The following is a 20,916-nucleotide window of genomic DNA, read 5'->3' as shown; positions in this document are numbered from 1 at the left end:
TTTGAATTTTATACCAAATGAAAAGGAAAGCCATTAAAGAGTTTTGGGGGTGGGGAAGTCACATGCAATGACTCACCCTTTTCAAGGTTTCTTTGACTGCTTTGTGGAAAAATGGATTGTAGGGAGCACTAGTGGAATCAAAGAGACTACAGTAATGAGGAGGCTTTAGCAGTGGTACAGATGGGCGTTGAGGGAGGCAGGGCTGAGGTAAAAGCAGTGATGAGAGGTGGATGAATTCTTGAAATATCTTGTAGGTTTAATTGACAGACTTTCTGACGGGTTGGATGTGGGAAGTAAAGAAAAGAGAGTAATTGAAACTTATGGAAGATGGGGAAAGATATTAGTTTCAGGGAGAAATGAAAAAAATCCACTTTGAGTATCTTAATTTCGAGATGCCTCCAGTACAGTCAAGTAGAGAGTTAAGTGAGCCCTTGTATACATAAATCTGGAGCTCAGCAGAGGAGTTTGGGCTAATCAAAGAAATTTAGGACTCATCACTAGAAGATGGTATTTATAGCCAGGAAAATGGAAGAGAGTGAGAATATAGTAAGAGAAGTGGACACAGGGAAGAGTCTAAGGAACTCATACTTTTAGAGACTGAATAGTGAAGGAAAGGCCAGAAATGGAGGCTAAGAAGGAACTGTCAGAGAGGTAAGAGAAAAACCCGGAGAAGGAGGTATTATATATGCTGAAAATGGCAGTGTTTTAAGAAAGAGGAAGTGCTGCTAAATGGTTGAGTAAACTGAGGACAGAAAAGTACCCAACGGATCTGGCAACAAAGAAAGTCAAAGAGAATTTTGATATGAGGTATTATTACCATGATTTGCCAATCATAACTTGTGAGCCTTCTGCTTAAAACACTTGGCCTTATGATGCAGTTCAAAATACTCATCATGTTTTTTCCATCACTCCACATTCCAGCCAGTGTCTTGTTTCCTGACACCTGTCTCCGTGGCCACACTGGACTCTTTTCAGTTGCAGTTCTGGAACATGCAATGCTCTCTCTCCTCTCAAGGTCCTCACACAGGTCTGAAACTAGTGCTAATTTCTAGACTGTGTGCGAAGCCGCATAACACGGTGGTTCAGAGCACAGACTTGAGAGACTACCTGGATTTGAAGTCTGGCTCTGCCTTTTCTATTTGTGCAATTTTAGGGAGATTCTTTGCTCTACTTCAGGTTCCTCAATTTGTATTGGCTCTTCAGTAAAATGGGACCAAGAAAAATACTTGCCTTGTAGAATTCCTTTTAGAGGGAAAGATCGCATTCAAAAGAGTGAGAATTACAAGACATCAGACTGTAGATGCTAAAAAGGTAATGGAATAATACCTTTCAAATCTTAAAAGAAGGAAATTATTTAAAATCCACATTCCTGTATCCAGAAAAAGAAAAAGATGAGCCAATTAGAAGAGCAAGATAAAAACGTCTTTTCAAACATGCGTGGATTTGGAAAATTATCTCCCACATTACCTTCCTTAGGAAATTATTTGAGTATGTACTCCTAAAAAGAGGGACCTAAAAAGAGGGGTGTGATGGGATGAAGACATAAAATGCAAGAATGAGTGACAATCACAAAGAAAAGTGAAAAAAGAAAGAAAGTCTGAAAATAGCTATAGAGAGGGCTGAGAAGACAATTAGTCCTGATTGAAACTAGAGAATGGAGGACTTTAGAAGTTCCTAGGATAAAATAAAGAATCCAGAAATTTGATCATGTTCCTAGACCTAAGGCGCTGGATGGGCCGAAGGATGAAATCAATGCTGTCAGTACAGGAAGCACACAACGGCAATTAGACACTCTAGGATAAACAAAAAAGGTACATAGGATACTTAGGCTCTACTGATTGGATGTGAAATAAACAAGATTTACATAAAGTTGAAGTTTCACTGTATCTTAACTTCTGGGATTAACTTATAGACAAAGCACAGAAGATTTAGGCATGGTGACAAAACCAAATATAGATGTTATCAACCTTTATACCCTAAAAGTTCAAGTTTAGATTATTGAACTTGGAAGGTAGTTCTACCTTGGAAGGTAGAAGGTGGAGAGTAAGCTGATGGGAAAGTTGGGCCATTAGCATCCTCATCTTGCAAAACAGGGGATGAAAAGACAAGATCTCTAGTTGCTGGCATTCATCAAGGGTGTTACTGAGATGCAAGCAAGGGAGGGTGCCTTTGACTTTGTACTAAGCAGAAAGGAGATCATTACAATTATATTGGAAAGCTAACAATAAGAGTTCAGTTTTGGCAGAATGAAAAACAAAACAAAACAAAAACAGGCCGAAGGCTGTCCCTAAGAATAATATCCAAAAGTATGTGGCAGAACAGGTCTGTAACCCTTGGTGCCGTGCACTGAGAGGAACCTGCCTCTGCCGCTCCACCAATTGGACTTTGTTCCAGGAACTCCATCATGCATCCCTGGCAAACCACTACCACTATCACTGCCACCATCTGCCACACACTGCCACCCACACACACACACACAAATGGAAATTCCAGAGGAGCCTGTTTCTTTTCCCACGTGTTGTTCACATGAAATGGGTGCATCTGGTTGGGAGAAACTAGGTCACGTGATTTGCCCACAGATGCAGGAGAAATGGGTCTCTGAAACGTGGCTGGAGGTAATGGCAGACGTCAATCGCCCCGATGAAAGCACACATAAAAGCATTAAGTATGTTATTTAAAGTTACAAGGATAAATTGAAGACAGACTGAAATTATCGCATTATCATTTGTTTTCCTCTTTTCATTACCACCTGAATCCAAATCATTAGGAAATCCTGTTCGTTCTGCTTTCAAAATATACACAGAAAATGACCTCTCCTAATTCCTCCACCGCTTTTCTCTTCGTCCCAGCTCCTGCACTCTTTGCCCTAAATTACTAAAATAGCTTCCCAGCTGGTCCCTCTGCTTCTTTCTTTGTCCCTTTACAGTATATTCGAACTCAGCAGCCAGAGAGATCCTTTCAAGATATGAGAAAGATCCTGTTATGTCTCTGCTCACAACCATGCAAAGAATTCACGGATGACTCAGAGTAAAAGCCCAAGGTCTTCTAAGAGCCTGCCGGGCCGTCCGTGATCTGTGGCTCTCCCTCACCCCACTCTGACCTCCTCCTGCCCTTGCTCACGATTCTCTCCACTGTGGTCTCTTCTCCTTCATCGAATATGAGTGGCACGCTCCTAAGCACTTGCTTTGGCCCTCGGCGCAGGTTGGTTCCTCACCCAGAGCACTCTTCTCCAGGTATGTGCATGGCCCATTCTCCTGTATCTTGAAGACCCACCTGCCCTGAGTATGACCAGTCTCACTTACCCTTTCTGGTTTACCATTTTACCTTTTTTTCTATAGCTCTAATTACCTTCTATATATTACATATAATTTACATAAGTATGATTGTGCAGCTTCTGTCTCAGGAAAGGCAGTCATTTTATTTCTGCCTGATGTGTCCAGGCGCTTAGCAATCTCCCTAGAATAGGAAAAGAGTAAGCAATTCCTGAGTGAATGAATGGACAGACGAATGAATAACTGATATAAAGCTTTCTAGGGAAGAGTTGGAGGAGTTAATTTACTTAAAATCTGGTTTATCGGAATGGAAAGCCAATACATAGATCCGAAAATTGATGGAGTAAGCATATAGTATTTAGAATTATGGTGGTAACTACCAGAATTGCCAAAAGCAAAAACACGTAAAAGTGGTTGTGTTTGCAGAACAGGACAGGGTGAGAAAAAAGTGGGCCAGAGCACTGTGGCTTTTCATTGGCAATCTTTCAGAACTCTTTGGTTTTTAAAAATCATATGCATGTAACATATTGACAAAAAACTTCTCTTTGAATATAATCAATTAACAAGGAAATATGATGGCATACACAAATTCTAAATACTTAATAAAAAAAATCATTACATTTTCCTTATTTGTGAGAGGTAGGATTTACAATGAGAAGTTGATACACGCTGAATGTTTGTGTCATCCTCTCCCCCCAGATTCACATATTGGAGCCTGATACCCAATGTGATGGTATTTAGAGGAGGGATTTGGGGGAGGTAAATTAGATTTGGATGATGTCATAGGGGTGGAGCCTTCATGATGGGATTGGTACCCTTATAAAGAACCCAGGGTTCCCTCTTGCCAGCCATATGAGGATATAAGACGTTTGCAGTCTGTAACCTGGAAGAGAGCTCTCACCAGGCCCTGACATTGCTGGTGCCGTGTTTTCAAACTTCCAGCTTCTAGAACTGTGACAAACAAATTTCTGTTGCTTGTAAGGAAGGCAGAGTCTATGGTACTTTGTTATAGCAACCCTAAACTGACTGAAACAGAAGTAAAAACCATAAGTATAAATAATAAACAATAATGAAGTAATTTCGACATTCTCTTGGACAAAATATCTTGCTATGTTTTTATTTTTATGAAGACAAATTTCAAGCAAAGAATGAATACACATGTGCCCACCTCTTAGCTTTGTCAAATCCTAACTTTACCCTTATTTTTAGGTTCCTATTCTTTGCTTTGCCTGATGTGAGTCCAAATATGGGTATAGATAGTTCATGAGCTAAGTATTGCCGAATGACTACACATTTTTTAATAGTAAAGGTAATAGCACATGTGTTATCTGAAAGGAATTTTATAAATTTCAAGTAGAATAATGGTGCTGCATTTCACTAGACAAAATATAATTTAGAATTATATTTCTAAATATTATTATGTAATAAATAATACCAGTAAAATTCTAAAGGCAAAAATATGTATAGAATATATGACATGTATGTAACTGGGAGAGCAGGATCTGAACATTACTCTGTAAAGATGCTATACTCTCTTGGGCATAACTGAAACTCAATTTATGACTCTAGAAATCTAATTGTTGGGGGCCGAATTCATCCTCTGAATAATAATAATAGGAGTTAATCTCAGTTGTTTCCACTGAAATGGGTAACTCTTATCTGTTATGTGTACTGCCATTTTGGTAAGAAATGTAAAATAATGTTATCCCCAGTATATCATATTGCTTTGAATTACTCTTTTAATGGCCTTTTAAAACATTTCCTTTACCTGGTTATAATCTACCACTCAGTGAGGACAGTGGGCGTCAGCTGACTGGCTTGGGGAACAAGGAAGTCACATCACTCTTCAATCTGTCCTCCTCACCAAATTAATGAGCTGTATTACTACCTGCCTCAGGGGAGCGTGTGTGATCAATTCTCTCAGTTCTGGTAATACTGTCATGATGATGAATGGCTGAGAGGGACCTTTTAGAGAAAGAAACCTAGTTTAGTTAAAAAAGAAAAAGAGCATAACCTATTCTAATAAGAAAAAAATTAATATTAGCACCCTTAATCATTGAATTCTGTAACCCTCAAAAATCTTAAAAGAAAAAAACCGTATCAACTTTGCTCTTTTTGTTTACTGTCCTTCCTAATGAATGATTCAGAGAGGCAGCCTACGTTTTAAGCCACCTGTCAATTGTAGAATTTACAGGAACAGAGAAAGTAGTTACTAAGCACAGTGGTCCTGTAGATTCTCCAGCGAATTCTCAGCAGAAAAATATTAACATAAACCCCTGGGAATTAGAATTTTTGACTCAAAATTTTACTAAACTCACATTAAGAACCAATATTTAGTTGGAAATGTGAGAAAGTATTTTTCTTTTTGCGGGATCCTTAATGCTTCATAACCATCGTAATATTACCTTAACATTTAAAAAAAAATTTTATGCCTTTATTTTATTTTGAGAGAGAGAGAGAGAGACAGAGTGAGCAGGGGAGGGGCAGAGAGAGAGGGAGACACAGAATCTGAAGCAGGCCCCAGGCTCTGAGCTGTCAGCACAGAGCCCGACATGGGGCTCAAACCCTCGGACCATAAGATCATGACCTGAGCTGAAGTCGGACGCTTAACCTACTGACACCCAGGTGCCCCTACCTTAACATTTTTAAGATTTTCACTTAATTACATTTTTTGTTGATTACAAAATACAAGCTTTATTAGCCTAATTACCTTTATGGAGGTAAATATAAGGACTTCATAGACAAAGACCTCTGGAAATGCTTTACTGAGTGTATCTCATTTTCATGAGAATACACCACCAAAACCGATCAGATTTAAATAAACTTGCACATGTGCAAATAGGAATTCAGAGAAAGCTATGAAATTGAAAAGAGTTATCAGAACCTACTATAAAGTTTAACAAGACATAGGTAAAAGGCCAGCTAAGCTCAAATTTAATAACTACCCTTCACAGTAAATTGGGCATTCCTCAAAAACATTATACTTGTTAAATGAGTTCAGAAAATCATGTGCCACTGGAATTTCCAGAGCCCTGATTCTCTCATGGAGTTTTAAAAGAGAAGCAAACTCAGAACCATTTTAATTTCTTTTCCAAAATTCTAATCAGCATTCTTATCGATGGAGAATATTGAAGATTTTTATAATAATTATTTAAAACTCATGCTCCATTTGGGTTCCTCAATTAAGGAAACTGAATCTCCTCTGTTTTTGGAGGTTTCTGTAGCAGACTAAAACATGTTTGAGAAGATTGTAAGATTTCAAATACACTCCAGTTATCACCTAAGATGCCACATTAGTTTACTAGGACTGTCATAACAAAATATTACAGACTAGGTGGATTGAACAACAGAAATATATTTTCTTGCAGTTCTGGAAGCTGGAAGTTCAAGATCAAGATGTCGGCAGGGCTGGTGTCCTGTGAGGTCTCTCTCCCTGACTTAATAGCTGACTACACTCTCACTGACTCTTCCGGCTATCTTTTCTCTGTGCATACACGTCGCTAGTGTTCCTTGTGTATACAGATTTCCTCTTCCTTTAAGGACACCAGTTAGATTGAATTAAGGCCCACCTTCACATCTTCATTGTAACTTAATCACTCCTATAAAAGTCCCATTTCCAAATACAGTTACATTCAGAAGTACTAGAGGTTAGAACTTCAACAGTATGAATTTTGGGAAGGTCACAACTCAGCCTGTAACAAATGCCAAGCCAGCTCAGTATTTCAGAATTTAAGTAATAGCTTGGTAAATAAACTTCTCACTGTCCATTCCCCTCCCCCAAAATACATACCCATTATCTACTAAGTCACTCAGATTGAAAAGAGTACCAGTTGACCTTAGAAGGTTGTATAGGTAAAATGTTTATAAAAATCCTGAATGGTGGGGCCCTGGGTGGCTCAGTCAGTTAAGCATCTGACTTTGGCTCCGGGCATGATCTCAAAGTTTGTGGGTCCAAGCCCCGTGTCAGGCTCTGTGCTGATAGCTGAGCCTGAAGCCTGCTTCTGATTCTGTGTCCCCCTCTCTCCTTGCCCCTCCCCCTCTCATGCTCTGTCTCTCTCAAAAATAAATAAATATTAAAAAATTTAAAACAAAATAAACATTCTAAATGATTAGTAGTTACACTTTGCTGTGTAAATGAACATGTTTAATTTATACTCAGATTTACAAAATAGATAATCTACCAGCACAAAAGGTTAGTAAAAGAAGAACCACTTTTTCCACCTGATGAACCGATGGGAGAAAGAACAAAAAAACATGGGAATGTTGAAATAACATATTTGGGCCACACTTGGCGAGCAAAGTAGACATCTGATAAAGGCTGCTTATTATTTCCGCCCTTAGGTATTGGTGGCTTCAGTAGGTGGTGGTCTTCCATTCGATGTAGTGAGTGTTTTCAACAAATCTCTTCAATGAAGAAGACTTATGCAAAATGAAGTTGTTTTCTTTCTTCTAAGCTAGAGAAGGATGGCTATTTTTACTGGTGGAAATCATTTGGCATAAGAGAAATTTTGTAATGCCAGGTTCAATTTTCAACTTGATGAACTATTGTAAATTTTGCTCATCTCTATCTCTAGTTCTATTTACATATTTCTCCTCCTCCTTCATTTTCTTCTTCTCCACTTCCTCCTTCTCCTTCTCCCCCTTCTTTTGTCATTTTCTTGATAGTTCAATAACTCCATGTCTAATTAGGGAATAGTCAAAGAAACAGGAGGAATGTTTTTAAAACTTTAAGTTTATTCCTGATGCTTTTCTCTAAGTCCAAATCTGTCTCACTAAAAGTCATGATAATAAATTTGGGGGTCACACAGAACTTTAAAATATTCAAGGGTCTAAATTAGGTCGGTGCCCCCTTGGCAGGCACTGGCAATGGCACAGTAGTTCTGGCTATGAGGTAAAATGCAAAACTGTTCTTAAGATCAGCACTTAAAAATTTTCAAGTACTAAATTTTTATCACTTTACGTTGGTATCAGGAGTCTCCCTATTTAAAATGCTAGTAGTATTATTCAGTTTAAAAAAAGAAAAAGAGGGGCGCCTGGGTGGCTCAGTCAGTTTAGCGTCCGACTTCGGCTCAGGTCATGATCTCAAGATTCGTGGGTTTGAGCCCCGTGTTGGGCTCTGGGTTGACAGCCAGCTCAGAGCCTGGAGCCTGTTTCAGATTCTGTGTCTCCCTCTCTTTCTGACCCTCCCCTACTCATGCTCTCTCTTTCTCTCACAAATAAATAAAAAACATTTAAAAAAATTTAAAAAAAAGAAATCAACGTGATTTCTAAAACATAAAAAGAAAAAAAGAAAAAGAAAAAAACGTGACTAGTAGAACTTTCCCAAGAGTGTTTATTCTGTGGGATAAGATTGTTCTAAAGTTAAAATTCTCCTCCCTTGCTGCCCAACACAGCCAGTGGACTCTCTAAAGGTGAAGTGACTAATCTTTCACCCTTGAAGGGTAACGATCGTGTTAGTGAATGCTGAGTCTGCCTGCCCGTTCCTTAGCCACAAGTGTCATCTTGCTACTCTGTCTAAAGCTATTGCTCTGACAGCTTCAAATTGTCAAGTATATGGCACATGAAGTTTTCTCGAATTATTGATAAGTCTGCATAATTTGGGGAAGTTGAAACTGGTAATGTGGTAGAATTAATGGTTGCTCTAATTCTCTTTTCAGGGATAGGGTATTTTTACCTGTGTTGCACAGAAGAAAAATCTTTTAACTAAAGAGTTCATTTTGTAGAAAGTATCGTTGTGTAGGAAGTTATAAAGGGTACTTAGAAGGGAAGTCTTGTACCATTCATCAGTATGTGCTCCTGAGTACTTTCTACTTTATAGTGAGGTTTCAGTCAATATTGGTTGAATAAGTAAATGAGTTTAGATGGAAACAAAGCAGATTCAGGTACATTAAAATTCAGATTGTCAAGAGCACTAATTCTCAGCTCTAATGCTGCAATTCACTGTTATGCTACAATCAGACATACCATAAGCAGAGATTCCCAAACTGTCTCAGTTCATGGTGCCCTGAAGTATACCAGTAATTTTTTTTTACAGAGCTCCTTGGCAAAACAAATAAACAGAGCCTAGAAGTTTAGTTCACCAAGTAGTTAAATCTAAACAACTTAGGACTCATGTCCTAACAACTTAGTAGCCATTTGAAAAAAAAATTCATATAATTTGAAAGAACAAAGGCTTTGTGTTTTTTTTGTTTTTTTTTTTTTGTTTTTTTTTTTTAATATTTAGAGAGAGAGCACGAGCAGGGGAGAGGGACAGAGGGAGAGAAAGAGAGAATCCCAATCAGGCTCCACATTCAGCATGGAGTCTGATGCAGGGCTGGACGTGGGGCTTGATCCCATGACCCTGGGACCATGACTTGAGCTGAAATCAAGATGCTCAACTGACTGAGCCACCCAAGTGCCCCAACAAATGCTATTTTTATTTCGTTCTTGAACAATCAAATTGCTTACTAATAAGACGTGCATGTCTGTTGGGTACTGCACAGCTTCTTAAACCTCATTATCAGATTAGACATCTCCATTCATTTTTGGTTCTACATTGATTTTCTCATGATACTTCCTTTTTAAGCTCACCAACCTCTCAAAACTCAGTTGCACAAAGATATGATGTCATTAAAAGGAATGTAACACTATTTAATGTCCAAACAATGAAATACCTTGAATTAGTAGTTCATAAGATGTCTGACAAATGCCAAATATTGTTCTGGTTCCCTTGAATTTTTAAAATATCCCTAAATATTCCTATATGAGTTCACTGTGGTAAACACAGTTTGAGCAAATGTGTTACCAATAATAGTTAGAATACTAAGTATATCAAGTATTCTCTTAAAAATGAGTCATCTTTATAATAATATGACTCACTTGTGGACTTTTTTCTGTAGTTAGAGGGAATCCATGAATATGACACCTAGGATGTAGGGACTGTACACAGCGAACAATGCACTTAATCTCTGTCCCTGCACCTGACAAAGACTGTTACTGATATATCATTAACACATTTGGTAATTAAGACTTAAGACAATGCTTTTGATTACAGGCAAAATTTATTTCAATACCTAGATATAATATCACTCCCTGTCCCCAAGTCCCAAGATCACATTCACACAGGCAAACACCATCCCCAGGAGGAAAAAAAAAAGTGTTGGTTTATACCAGTAGTTTGGACATTTTTTTTGTGAATTAGAATCACCAGTAAGCTCATTTAAAAATGCAGATTTCTAGAATCCCTAGGCCTACTCTCTGAAATTCTCTAGTCCTGGGACAGGGCAGCAATATTGTTAAAAAGCCCTCCACATGATTCTAATGCAGACCACGTTTTGAGAAACATTGGTAGAGAGTACTGCTTGTGTAGCACAATGAAACAAATCATGAGAGTCTCAATGTTTTCTATGTGTCTCATTAATGTGCTATTTGAGTATGTGTGTGTGTATGCACATGGAAGGTTCACATGCATCCTACCAATACCTACAGATGATACTACTTATTAATACCTGTCTCACAAATACTGAGTATGATAGTGGTAGATTTTATGGTGGTTTGGGATCATATTACTGTGGGTTATTTATAGATCTTGTTCTTTATACTCCTCAGAGTATTTAACTTTATATTCCTTGACCCTTTATATCCCCCTAGGGTACTTACTATGGAGTTTTAGCCATAGTAGGAACTCATTAAGTATCAATTACTCATGGTTCTTAACCTAAGATGAACATTAAGATCCCTTAAAGAGCTTCTTCTTTTTCTAATGTTTTATTTATTTTTGAGAGAGAGAGAGAGAGACAGCGTGAGCAGGAGAGGGTCAGAGAGAGAGGGGGATACAGAATTTGAAGATAAGCTCCAAGCTCTGAGCTTGCTGTCAGAATAAAGCCCGATGGGAGAGCTTGAACCCACGAACCCTGAAATCATGACCTGAGCCAAAATCGGATACTTAACCGACTGAGCCATCCAGGTGACCCAAGAGCTTCATAAAAATATTAATTATCAAAGACTCCTCAAACTAATTGAAGCAGAATATTTGCAGATACGGTCGGGTCTGGGTCGAGAACCACCGAGCTATTTCTTTCCTTGGACCTCTACCTGAGTAAATGAATGCAATTAACATCCGTCTGATTGGGCTTATGTGTATGTATGTGTATGCACTCGTGTATATTTGTTTGCATGTGTGTGCACACACATTTTATGGGACTCTTTTCCAAGATAACAACAATCACAAATACATAAAGGAGTATTTTTCCTATTTTCCTTCACAAGTATGTGTTATTCCCACCTTTTCTGGATACTTATTATTCTTTCTCAATTCCTCTACTGGGAATGTGGAGATTCTAGCCAGTCTCAGTACCCTCTATTCGCTATCATCTAGCAGAAGTTTTTTAACATTTAAGAGTTTGCTTGGCAACTTCTTTCTTTCTTTCCTTCCTCTTCCTTTTCTTCTTCCTTCCTTCCTTCCCTTTCCTTCCCTTTCCTTCCCTTTCCTTCCCTTTCCTTTCCTTCTCTTTCTTTCTTTCTTTCTTTCTTTCTTTCTTTCTTTCTTTCTTTCTTTCTTTCTTTCTTTCTTTCTTTCTTCTTTCTTTATCTCCTCTTCTCTCCCTCCCTCCTTCCTTCCATACTCTTTCCTGCAATTAAGCTATTCAGCCACTTGGTGGTGATAAATGTTTTGTTCATAGTGGCCAATTACTGGATGTGCTTTTTGAGATCTACTCAAGATTATTTTTCCATTATTTTCAGTTTTCTAAAATGATTAAAACAATGAAAATAGCAAACATTGAATTGTAAACTAAATAATTCTAGGTAGATGTTACAAAGAAATAAGAAAAATTTGATTTAGTGCCTTCCTCACTAATCTTTGCATAGTAATTTAGTTATAATTTGTATTTTATGCTCAGATTTCAATCAAAAATTTTTCAATTAAAAACAGAGATTCATTGTTTGTACCATTGTAGCAAAGGTCATTGATTCTAAGATATCATTAATTATGGGATGCATTCCAACCCACAGAGGTTCAATGTTAAAAAAAAATGGAGAAGCAATGAAATGCTGTATTTGCAGAATCCACTAGAATCTGAACTTATGGGACACATTTAATAAAGAAATCTGGACAAAGAAAGAAGAAAGGAAGGAAGGAAGCAAGCGAGGAAGAAGGGAAGAAGACAGTGGAGGAGAGGGGTGAGAAGGGAGAGAGGAAGAAAAGCAAGAGAAAGGGCAGCAAAGAATAATCACATACTCTTTCCAAAGCATTGGCATGATTCTGAGGCATTCTTGGTAGAAAAATTTTCCAAGTTTCCTTTTCACAGATGGAAGCTTTATTTATTACATCACTAGCAATCCATTTCTCAGTTAATAAAACTGAAGCCACTGAGTTGGCATCTTTGTAACCGAGGCCATTAAGCTCCTGACTGCATTTCTTCCCTGTGGAAGGGAGGGAAGACAGATGTGACTGCCTTTGGACATTAGTGCAGCTGCTTCTCCTTGCTGGCTCCTTAATACCCTTTAGCTGCTACTTTAAGTGTCATTTCCTCAGAGAAGCATTCCTGGACTGTCCAATCTAAAGTAGATTCCCTCTTGTTATTCCCTCGGAGAGCATCTTATACTTAGTTCTCTTCAGACTGCCTACTCCTCACAAGGCGCCGTGGCTTTTTCTTCCCCCCAAAAGCGTCTACACTTTAACAAAGATATCAAAGGCCAAAAAACATTTTGGAATGAAAGGAATGGAAACCTACATAGTAATCACAAGGTTCAGGTTGAAAAATAAACACAGCAATATGCACTAACACTGATTACTCTTCAAACTACAGAAGTAAACATGTACAGTTAATCCACGATGGCAAATGAGAACAAAGCTCTGTACCGAGGGGAATAAAAGTGAAGCAAGGATAGACTGTACTAACCACATTTTCCTGGAGCTGGACCACTAACTAGCTACTACGTAAGCTTATTCTGATTTATGTAAACTAATAGGTAAGCTTATGTGATTGTAGCCCAACTTCTTGTTTTTGGACAGGTTATGTTTAAACCGGGCCAAAGAGATGAGCTACATTCCATTTGAAATGTCATTAGAGAAGGGTCTTTAAGAGCCTATTCTGTAAGGTTAGGGATTCCTTCTTGCAGTTAATTCTTGGCAACATCTTCTGTAAGTTTTTCGTGTTTCACTTGAGGACACTTTCCTACTCTAACTTTACTAGTGAAGGAGAAGAGCAAGTCTATTAATACAGGAGTTTCATTTTCCTTTTGCTATCTTGGGACATGATAACAGGAAACCCTCCACACGTTTTGTTAGAGTTGGTAACTACATTCCACACGTCGGCCTCACCACCTTTTCCTTCGCATCACATCATACTCTATCATCCTAAGGAGAACCCCAGAGGTGAAATACTGATAAAATTCTATCCCAAAGTTGTACTGGCCCCAGAACTGGTTCATGAGCTGCTGCCTCATCATTGGTGTGAAAATCTCTTAATATAGTGGCTGATTATCTCTACATGCGTTAAGAAACAGATGGAGGTATTGGTTTTGACTTTTGTAGAGTTTATATATGCATAACGTCAACAAATTGTGAAATAGGGAAATACATAGAATGTCCATAAAGGGAATTGAAGTATTAGATTCTGAAAGTGATGAAAGTAGATTTCTAGCTTTCGGAGACTAAACAATCAGCCGCAAAGATTCAGATGATATAATTGTTCTGACTTAATTTAATCTCTATACATATTTGGATGTAAATAGCCTAAAATATTGTTAGTTAGGGTATTAGAAATAAAGGCTTGGCTATGTAGTGACAATATAAATATATTTAAAAAAATTCATGCAGGAAATTGAAACTAATTCATGTTTCATGAAACCGAAACATGACATAATTCATTTTCATGGTTTTTTCCCAGTCATCTCTAATTTACATTACTACAAACTTCCTATCGTAAGGAGTAAAACATATCTATCTACTTAAGAGTTATAGGATATAGACCTGATAAAGTATTAATTTCACTTAACTTAGAACATAAAGAAATAATATTTTTATTATTTATGTCTTCAGAAAAAGGTGATTATTTTTATCTTTCAATTTGAGCAAGAAAAGAACAAATAAAAAAATGGGATTTTAAATAGCTGCATACTTGGGTTTTGCCCAAACTATGTATTGTATGTGTGTATGTGGGTGTGTGTTTATAAGCTTTAAAATTATTATTTAAAAAATTTTTTTTAATGTTTTATTTATTTCTGAGGGAGAGATAGCATGAGCAGGGAAGGGTCAGAGAGAGAGGGAGACACAGAATCTGAAACAGGCTCCAGGCTCTGAGCTAGCTGTCAGCACAGAGCCCAATGTGGGGTTTGAACCCATGAACCATGAGATCATGACCTGGGCCGAAGTTGGACGCTTTACCGACTGAGCCACCCAGGTGCCCCTAAAATTATTATTATTATTATTTAATTAATTTATTTATTTTGAGAGAGAGAGAGAGAGCATGAGCATGGGAGGGGCAGAGAGAAGGAGAAGAGAGAGAATCCTAAGCAGGCTCTGCACTGTCACTACAGAGACCAATGCAGGGCTTGAACTCACTAGCTGTGAGATCATGACCTGAGCTGAAACCAAGAGTCAGATGGTTAACTGACTGAACCACCCAGGGGTCGCAAAAATTATTTTTTAAAGTTGGTTACATATTCAAAAATAAATTTTACATGTATATTTAAAATACAACTTCAAAATAAGCTTTTAAAGTAACTTCTAAAAATAACCTATATACAAAAATAATAATCATATATTTATATGTAAACTATTTTGAAAAATGATTTAAAAGTTCCACCGATTAAATGAATCCATTAGTGATATAGCAGTAAATAGCACTGATGAGCAAATGTAAAGATATGGTCCAATTAGGACTGTTTGCAGTTTCCATGGCTGACAGTCTACTGTTTGTCTTCTCCTACTCTTTGAAAGAATGGATTAGGTAAATATTGGCTTGCCTTCTTCAGTACTTGAATGGTTTATGAATTGGATGGTTCTTGCCCTGACTTTGAGAACAGGCACTTCATCAAGTTTTTAAGTACATTTCTGATTTTTGCCCCCAAATTCTCAAGTTCTGAAAATGATACTCTTTTATTCTGCAGAGTGTTGTCCTAGGCACTCCTCCCTCTACATAATGCTAACTTTTTGTTGAAGATGCTGGTATGATAAAGTAAAGAAATAAAATGTCTCCATAATTTGAATTTTCTCCAACAGTGAATTCAGTGACAGAATTATGGAGGATATTGAGGCTGCTTATGATTAACTAGGCTTATTGTGAGAAAGACAGTGAGCCAGCTTTAAGTATATCTTTGAATTTGATGTGGCATGATTCCAAACCTGGTTTTACTCACATCCTGTATTTCCAAAGAGATTGAACATTAACAGTACAATTGAACTGCTTAAGAAATAATTACTGAAGTATTTTAAAGTACACTTTAGGCATTAAGTAGAACAGTTGAAACAAAAAGATTGATGAGATGTATGTTTTAAGCAATAATGGCTTAAGTATGAGCAAAGAGGGTTACAAAGATGAAATCAATAGTGAAAGCAACTTTTCACCTCTTGTGTTGACTTTGTTAGGATGCACTTCTGGATCTGTAGCCTGAGAGTAGTCTCTCAGTTTAACCATGCGGAAATACTAAAGGTAAAGAGAAATACTTATTATTTGTCTTTTTTTTTTCCTATTTAGGAAATAGAAAATTGCTCCATTTGTTCAGATTTGAATGGATATGGTGCATCCCAGGATTATGGGAAGAGCACAAAAAAGAGAGCTTGATGAGTCAGAAGATGCAGAGGGAGCCACAAATTAGGTAGACCTCCTGGAGACCTTTCCATTCAGCTTTGTGAAATCACAGGTTATTTGTAATATCCCTTTCTCAGGGTAGATGCTTGCACGCACAATATTCCAGAGAAACCTGTACTTTTAAAAATTATCTTTGGGATTTGATTACCATAACGCCACAAATCTCTGTGGACACAGATAATTGAGAAGTGACTGTGAACATTCCGTGAAAAGGCCACCATTGTTGAGGAGAATGTGTCCTGTGAAATGGCCTCACAATCTGGCTCCACATCAAGGATAGAGTGTACAAGTGTGAAAAGGGAAGTCGTTTTTAAATGTATTTCCTTCATTGCTTTGACTTTTGGCCCATTGCATATTGGCCTTCTGGCTTTTACATTAAAGAAACAAAAAAAGCATAAATTCAACTGGATTCTGTTAACCACAGAAAATCATAATACAAACATGAACTGCTAGTTGTACTGTTTCTTTCCTGTTTTGCAATCAATATAAAATATTACATTTCCCTACATTACAAGTATCTATTTTAAAAATATGTATGTAGTGTATTGAAATGTTTCCCCAGTTTTGTAATACTGCAAAAATGGGCAAAAGCCACTGTCATTATGCTACAATTTTTTTAATGCTTATTTATTTTGAGAGAGAGAGAGAGAGAGAGAGAGAGAGAAAATCCCAAGCAGGCTCCCCACTGTCAGGGTAGAGCCCAATGTAGGGCTTGATCTCACGAACTGTGAGATCATGACCTAAGCCAAAATCAAGAGTTGGGTGCTCAATTGACTGAGCCACCCAGGTGCCCTAAGTATACCACAATTTTTAACTATGAACTGTATTCTCAAAATAAATTAGATCATAGGGACAAAGCAGAGTTGCCCTTGTGTGATTCTGAATTCTAGGGATTTGATGTGAGAATAAAATTAAAGCTGATTTTATTGTTTTCATAGGAAGCTCATCTACGTGATCCATAAAAAAATAATTACAAAGGGCCGTTAAAGTGAAAAAGTTAGCTTTCTAATATTTTTCATGAGTGTTTTCAAAGAAAGATAAAGATTTATTTTCTGACACTGTACAGTGACCACAGCCAGGACCAGAGAAAAGTGATCTCCCTTGGGTTGTCTGCAGTCTGCACTTTGACTTCCTCCTCTTGGCCCAGTTTAGTCCAGACATTTCAACAGCTTGACTAAGCCTCATCACCATTTAGCTGCCAAATCCAGAGGCTGCCAATGTCACTAGTAGCTTTTTAAGTACACCTGTTGCCAGCCCTATGTTTGTGAGTCCAGAAGACTAGGCGTTTCTGGTCTACCCCAGTGGCTAAGATCTTTTTCAAAGGAGAATTATTTTTAATATTACTTCTTCATCCTTCATTAGAAAAACATTTTTTTTTTCTAGTAAGCTTCTCTCCTTACAGAGAAGGTGAATTTACAATGAATGAATGAATGAATGAACATTTGGTTTGGTTTAGCCTATGGATAAAAATGTTTTTGGTAATCAATGCTACTTTTAAATTTTATTTTATTTATTTTTAAATTTTTAAAATTTATTTCTGAGAGAGAGAGAGAGACAGCGTGAGCAAGGGAGGGTCAGAGAGACAGAGAGGGAGATACAGAATCTGAAGCAGGCTCCAGGCTCTGAGCTGGCTGTCAGCACAAAGCCCGACGCAGGGCTCGAACCCACGAACCGTGAGAAAAGTCGGATGCTTAACCGACTGAGCCACCCAGGTGCCCCTTAATTTTTATTTTTAATTGTATGGGGCCAGCAAAGCTATATGGATAATAAAATATGAAGACTTGGTATAAACTGACAGGCTTTAGGTATAATAATATCATTTACAGCAAAGTTAACCTGATACTTAATGGCATGTATTGCATGGTAATTAGGTAGAAACATAGCTCATTAGGTAATTAGGTAAAGGATTGTAATTAGTGTGTTTCATGGATCCAAACAGCATTTTTGGATCGTTTGGTGGGAGATGAATAGAAAGGCAGTTAAAGCAGAACTCTGCTCTAATAATCCCTGGGGCTAGAGGAGCTCCTTTAGCCAGATCTCTCATTTTTTTTTTTTTTTTTTTTTCATTAGCATTTGCTCCAGCCCAGGGGAAGGTGGCTTGGGCAACCCTCCCTTATTTCCACATAAGGTGATAAAAAGTCACAATGAGAAAGTGCAGTGGATTCAGCTCTGACAACCTTTGAAAGGTTGTTACTAAGACATCACCGTAACTTTGTAGTCTTTTAAGGTGAAGAAATAGGACACATACTGATGATCTCAATACTTTGGATACCATATAGCCACGAATAGGATATTTCCTAGACAAAGTCTTTGTGACTTCTAGGGCTTCATGAGTTCATTTTGATTTATTTGCTTATCAGTGTTCATAAGGTATATACATTTTCCTCACACCAATGAAATACCAGGTCTTTAGATCTGAAATTTATTTCAATTGGGATGTTTTATTATCTATCATTCTATGTACATTTTCTAAAAGATAGTGCAAAAGATAGTAAAAAAAACAAAAACAAAAACAAAAACCAAACAAAAAACTCCCCTCTCCCCAACTTTTAATCCTACTTACTGTACCATATCAGGTTGAAGTGTCTTCACCTGGGGAATATCTGGTTATTTTTCCTAAAAAGTATGACTATTTCCTGCCTGTGTATGACTCAAGTGACACTGTTCTTATTTGACTGGTTTTAATTTGGTGTGATGTGGTAGAGTGATCTGGTTCAAATACCAACTTCATTGGCTTCGTCTTTGCCTCCTTTTTTACCCCACATCCAACCCACTGGCCAATCTTGTTGGCTGCATCTTACAAATATATCTGGCTGCATCTTAGAAATACATCAGGAAGATGGGGCGCCTGGGTGGCTCAGTCGGTAAAGCATCCGACTTCGGCTCAGATCATGATCTCACAGTTTGTGGGTTCGAGCACCGCGTCGGGCTCTGTGCTGACAGCTAGCTCAGAGCTTGGAGCTTGTCTTTGGGTTCTGTGTCTCCCTCTCTCTCTGACCTTCCCCTGCTCATGCTGTCTCTATCTCTCTCTCAAAAATAAATAATAAAAAAAAACTTTAAAAAATTAAAAAAAATATGTTGGGAATCTGACCATTCTTATTACTGCAATGGTCTAAGTCATCAATCAGTATTTTTTACCTGGCCATTAGAATAGTATCCTCTTCTAGTTGTTCTGAGCCTGTAGTCTGTTCCCCACAGTGTAGCTATTCTCTCCTAAACTGAGTCTGATTTGGTTACCCCTCAATGGCTCTCAATTTCATTCAGAATAAACTCTAAAACTTAACAAGGTTCTAAATTTTGCCCCTTCCTGTCCTCCCCCCAACCCCTTTCTGATCTCATCCACTAGTACTCTCCCTTGGTTCACTAGATTTTAGCTATGCTTACCTCTTGGCTATTCCTCAAACAGGCCAAGCCCACTTCAACCCAGGACCTTTGCGTTTGCTGTTACTTTTGTGTCAAATGCTTCACTCCCACATAGACACATGGCTCATTTTCTCACTTCCCTCAGGTCTCTGCTCTAATGTCAGAGGCCTTCCCTGATAATATTTTAAACAGCATGCTCCCTGTTCCTGTCTCCTGACCCTGCTTTATTTTTGTATGAATCACCATCTAACATAGCATGTATTTACTGGCTTATGATTATTATTATTGCCTTTTCTACTACAATAGAAGCTCTATGGCAGCAAGGACTTTGTATCTTGGTAACTATTGTATCTTCATTCCTTAGAACAATGCCTAGTATATTTATTTTTAGTTCTCGAGCCAATGGAATCAACATCTCCTCTTGAAATCTTTAATTATTATTATTTTTTTTGCTAAAAATAAACTTTCCAAATATTAACTCCGTAGCGCTAACTTTTGGAGTATTTGAGCTATAATCTACTCATTCTTGGCTCGAATCTCTTTGGTAGGTAAGTTAAACTAATGAAAGACCTAGGGACAGTAACAACTACTTAATGAGTACTTACATGTTAGGCTCTTGTATTTAAGCACTTTGCTTATCTCATTTCTAACCGTAATCCTAGAGATGAGTATTATTTCCATTCTCGTTTTACAGACCAAGGGAATGATACTTGGGAGAGGTAAAATTACTCGAGGACAGGTCACAGAGTTAATAATCACTTAAGTGAGATAAGAATCAGAGTGGTTGACTCCATACTGCCTCCTAGCTGTCGTCTCCAGCAATACGTGCCCACTTACTGAAGTAGTAAAGCCTTTTTCAGTTCTTGTATGTACTAGGGTTCTGGTATATCCCCCCTCTCCCCTCTCCCCCGCCCAAGATTCCCAACACCAAACCAGCCCGTTCGCCTTTCAGAAATGTCCTAAAAGCGGGGCGCCTGGGTGGATCAGTCGGTTAAGTATCCGACTTCGGCTCAGGTCATGATCTCGCAGTTTGTGAGTTCAAGCCCGACATCGGGCTCTGTGCCGACAGCTCAGAGCCTGGAGTCAGCTTTGGATTCTGTGTCTCCCTCTCTGCCTCTTCCCCACTCGCGCTCTCTGTCTGTGAAAACTAAATACACATTAAAAAAAAAAAAAAAGAAATGTCCTAAAACCCATTGTTTTCTAAGCCAGGACTCTTTAAAGTAAGGTGTGCTCGGCGCAGAGTCCGTTTAAACCACCTAGTAAAAGGGGATGGGATCAAAACTCTGTGATCCAGAAGAAAGAGGACGTCACCGGTTCGGCTGACCGCTTGCAAGTGGAGGAATTTAAACAGAAATGGATCAAAGACAAGTTCTCAAGAAGTAGCCGACCCCGGCTCAGAAGGAAGTTGGTCCCAGGGAAGGAAAGGGGACTCAGGGGTTAGATGGAAGCCCCCCCTCCCCACGCCAGGCCTGACCACAGGGGGCCAC

General features: G+C 38.2%; 1 protein-coding gene across 1 annotated transcript in view; it reads left to right on the top strand.

The window, feature by feature from the left end:
• Positions 1-3,069: 3,069 nt before the first annotated feature.
• NEK7 (NIMA related kinase 7) overlaps positions 3,070-20,916 on the top strand; it is a 182,569-nt gene continuing 164,722 nt past the window's right edge. The window contains exon 1 of the mRNA XM_077775155.1: positions 3,070-3,233. The gene's annotated coding sequence lies outside the window, so the exon portion shown is untranslated. The remainder of the gene's footprint in view (positions 3,234-20,916) is intronic.

The sequence above is a fragment of the Crocuta crocuta genome, unplaced genomic scaffold (genome assembly GCF_008692635.1).
Source record: "Crocuta crocuta isolate KB4526 unplaced genomic scaffold, BGI_CrCroc_1.0 scaffold207, whole genome shotgun sequence".
Lineage (NCBI taxonomy): Eukaryota > Metazoa > Chordata > Mammalia > Carnivora > Hyaenidae > Crocuta > Crocuta crocuta.
The sequence above is the reverse complement of the archived record's forward strand: the minus strand, read 5'-3'. Positions and strand labels throughout refer to the sequence as shown.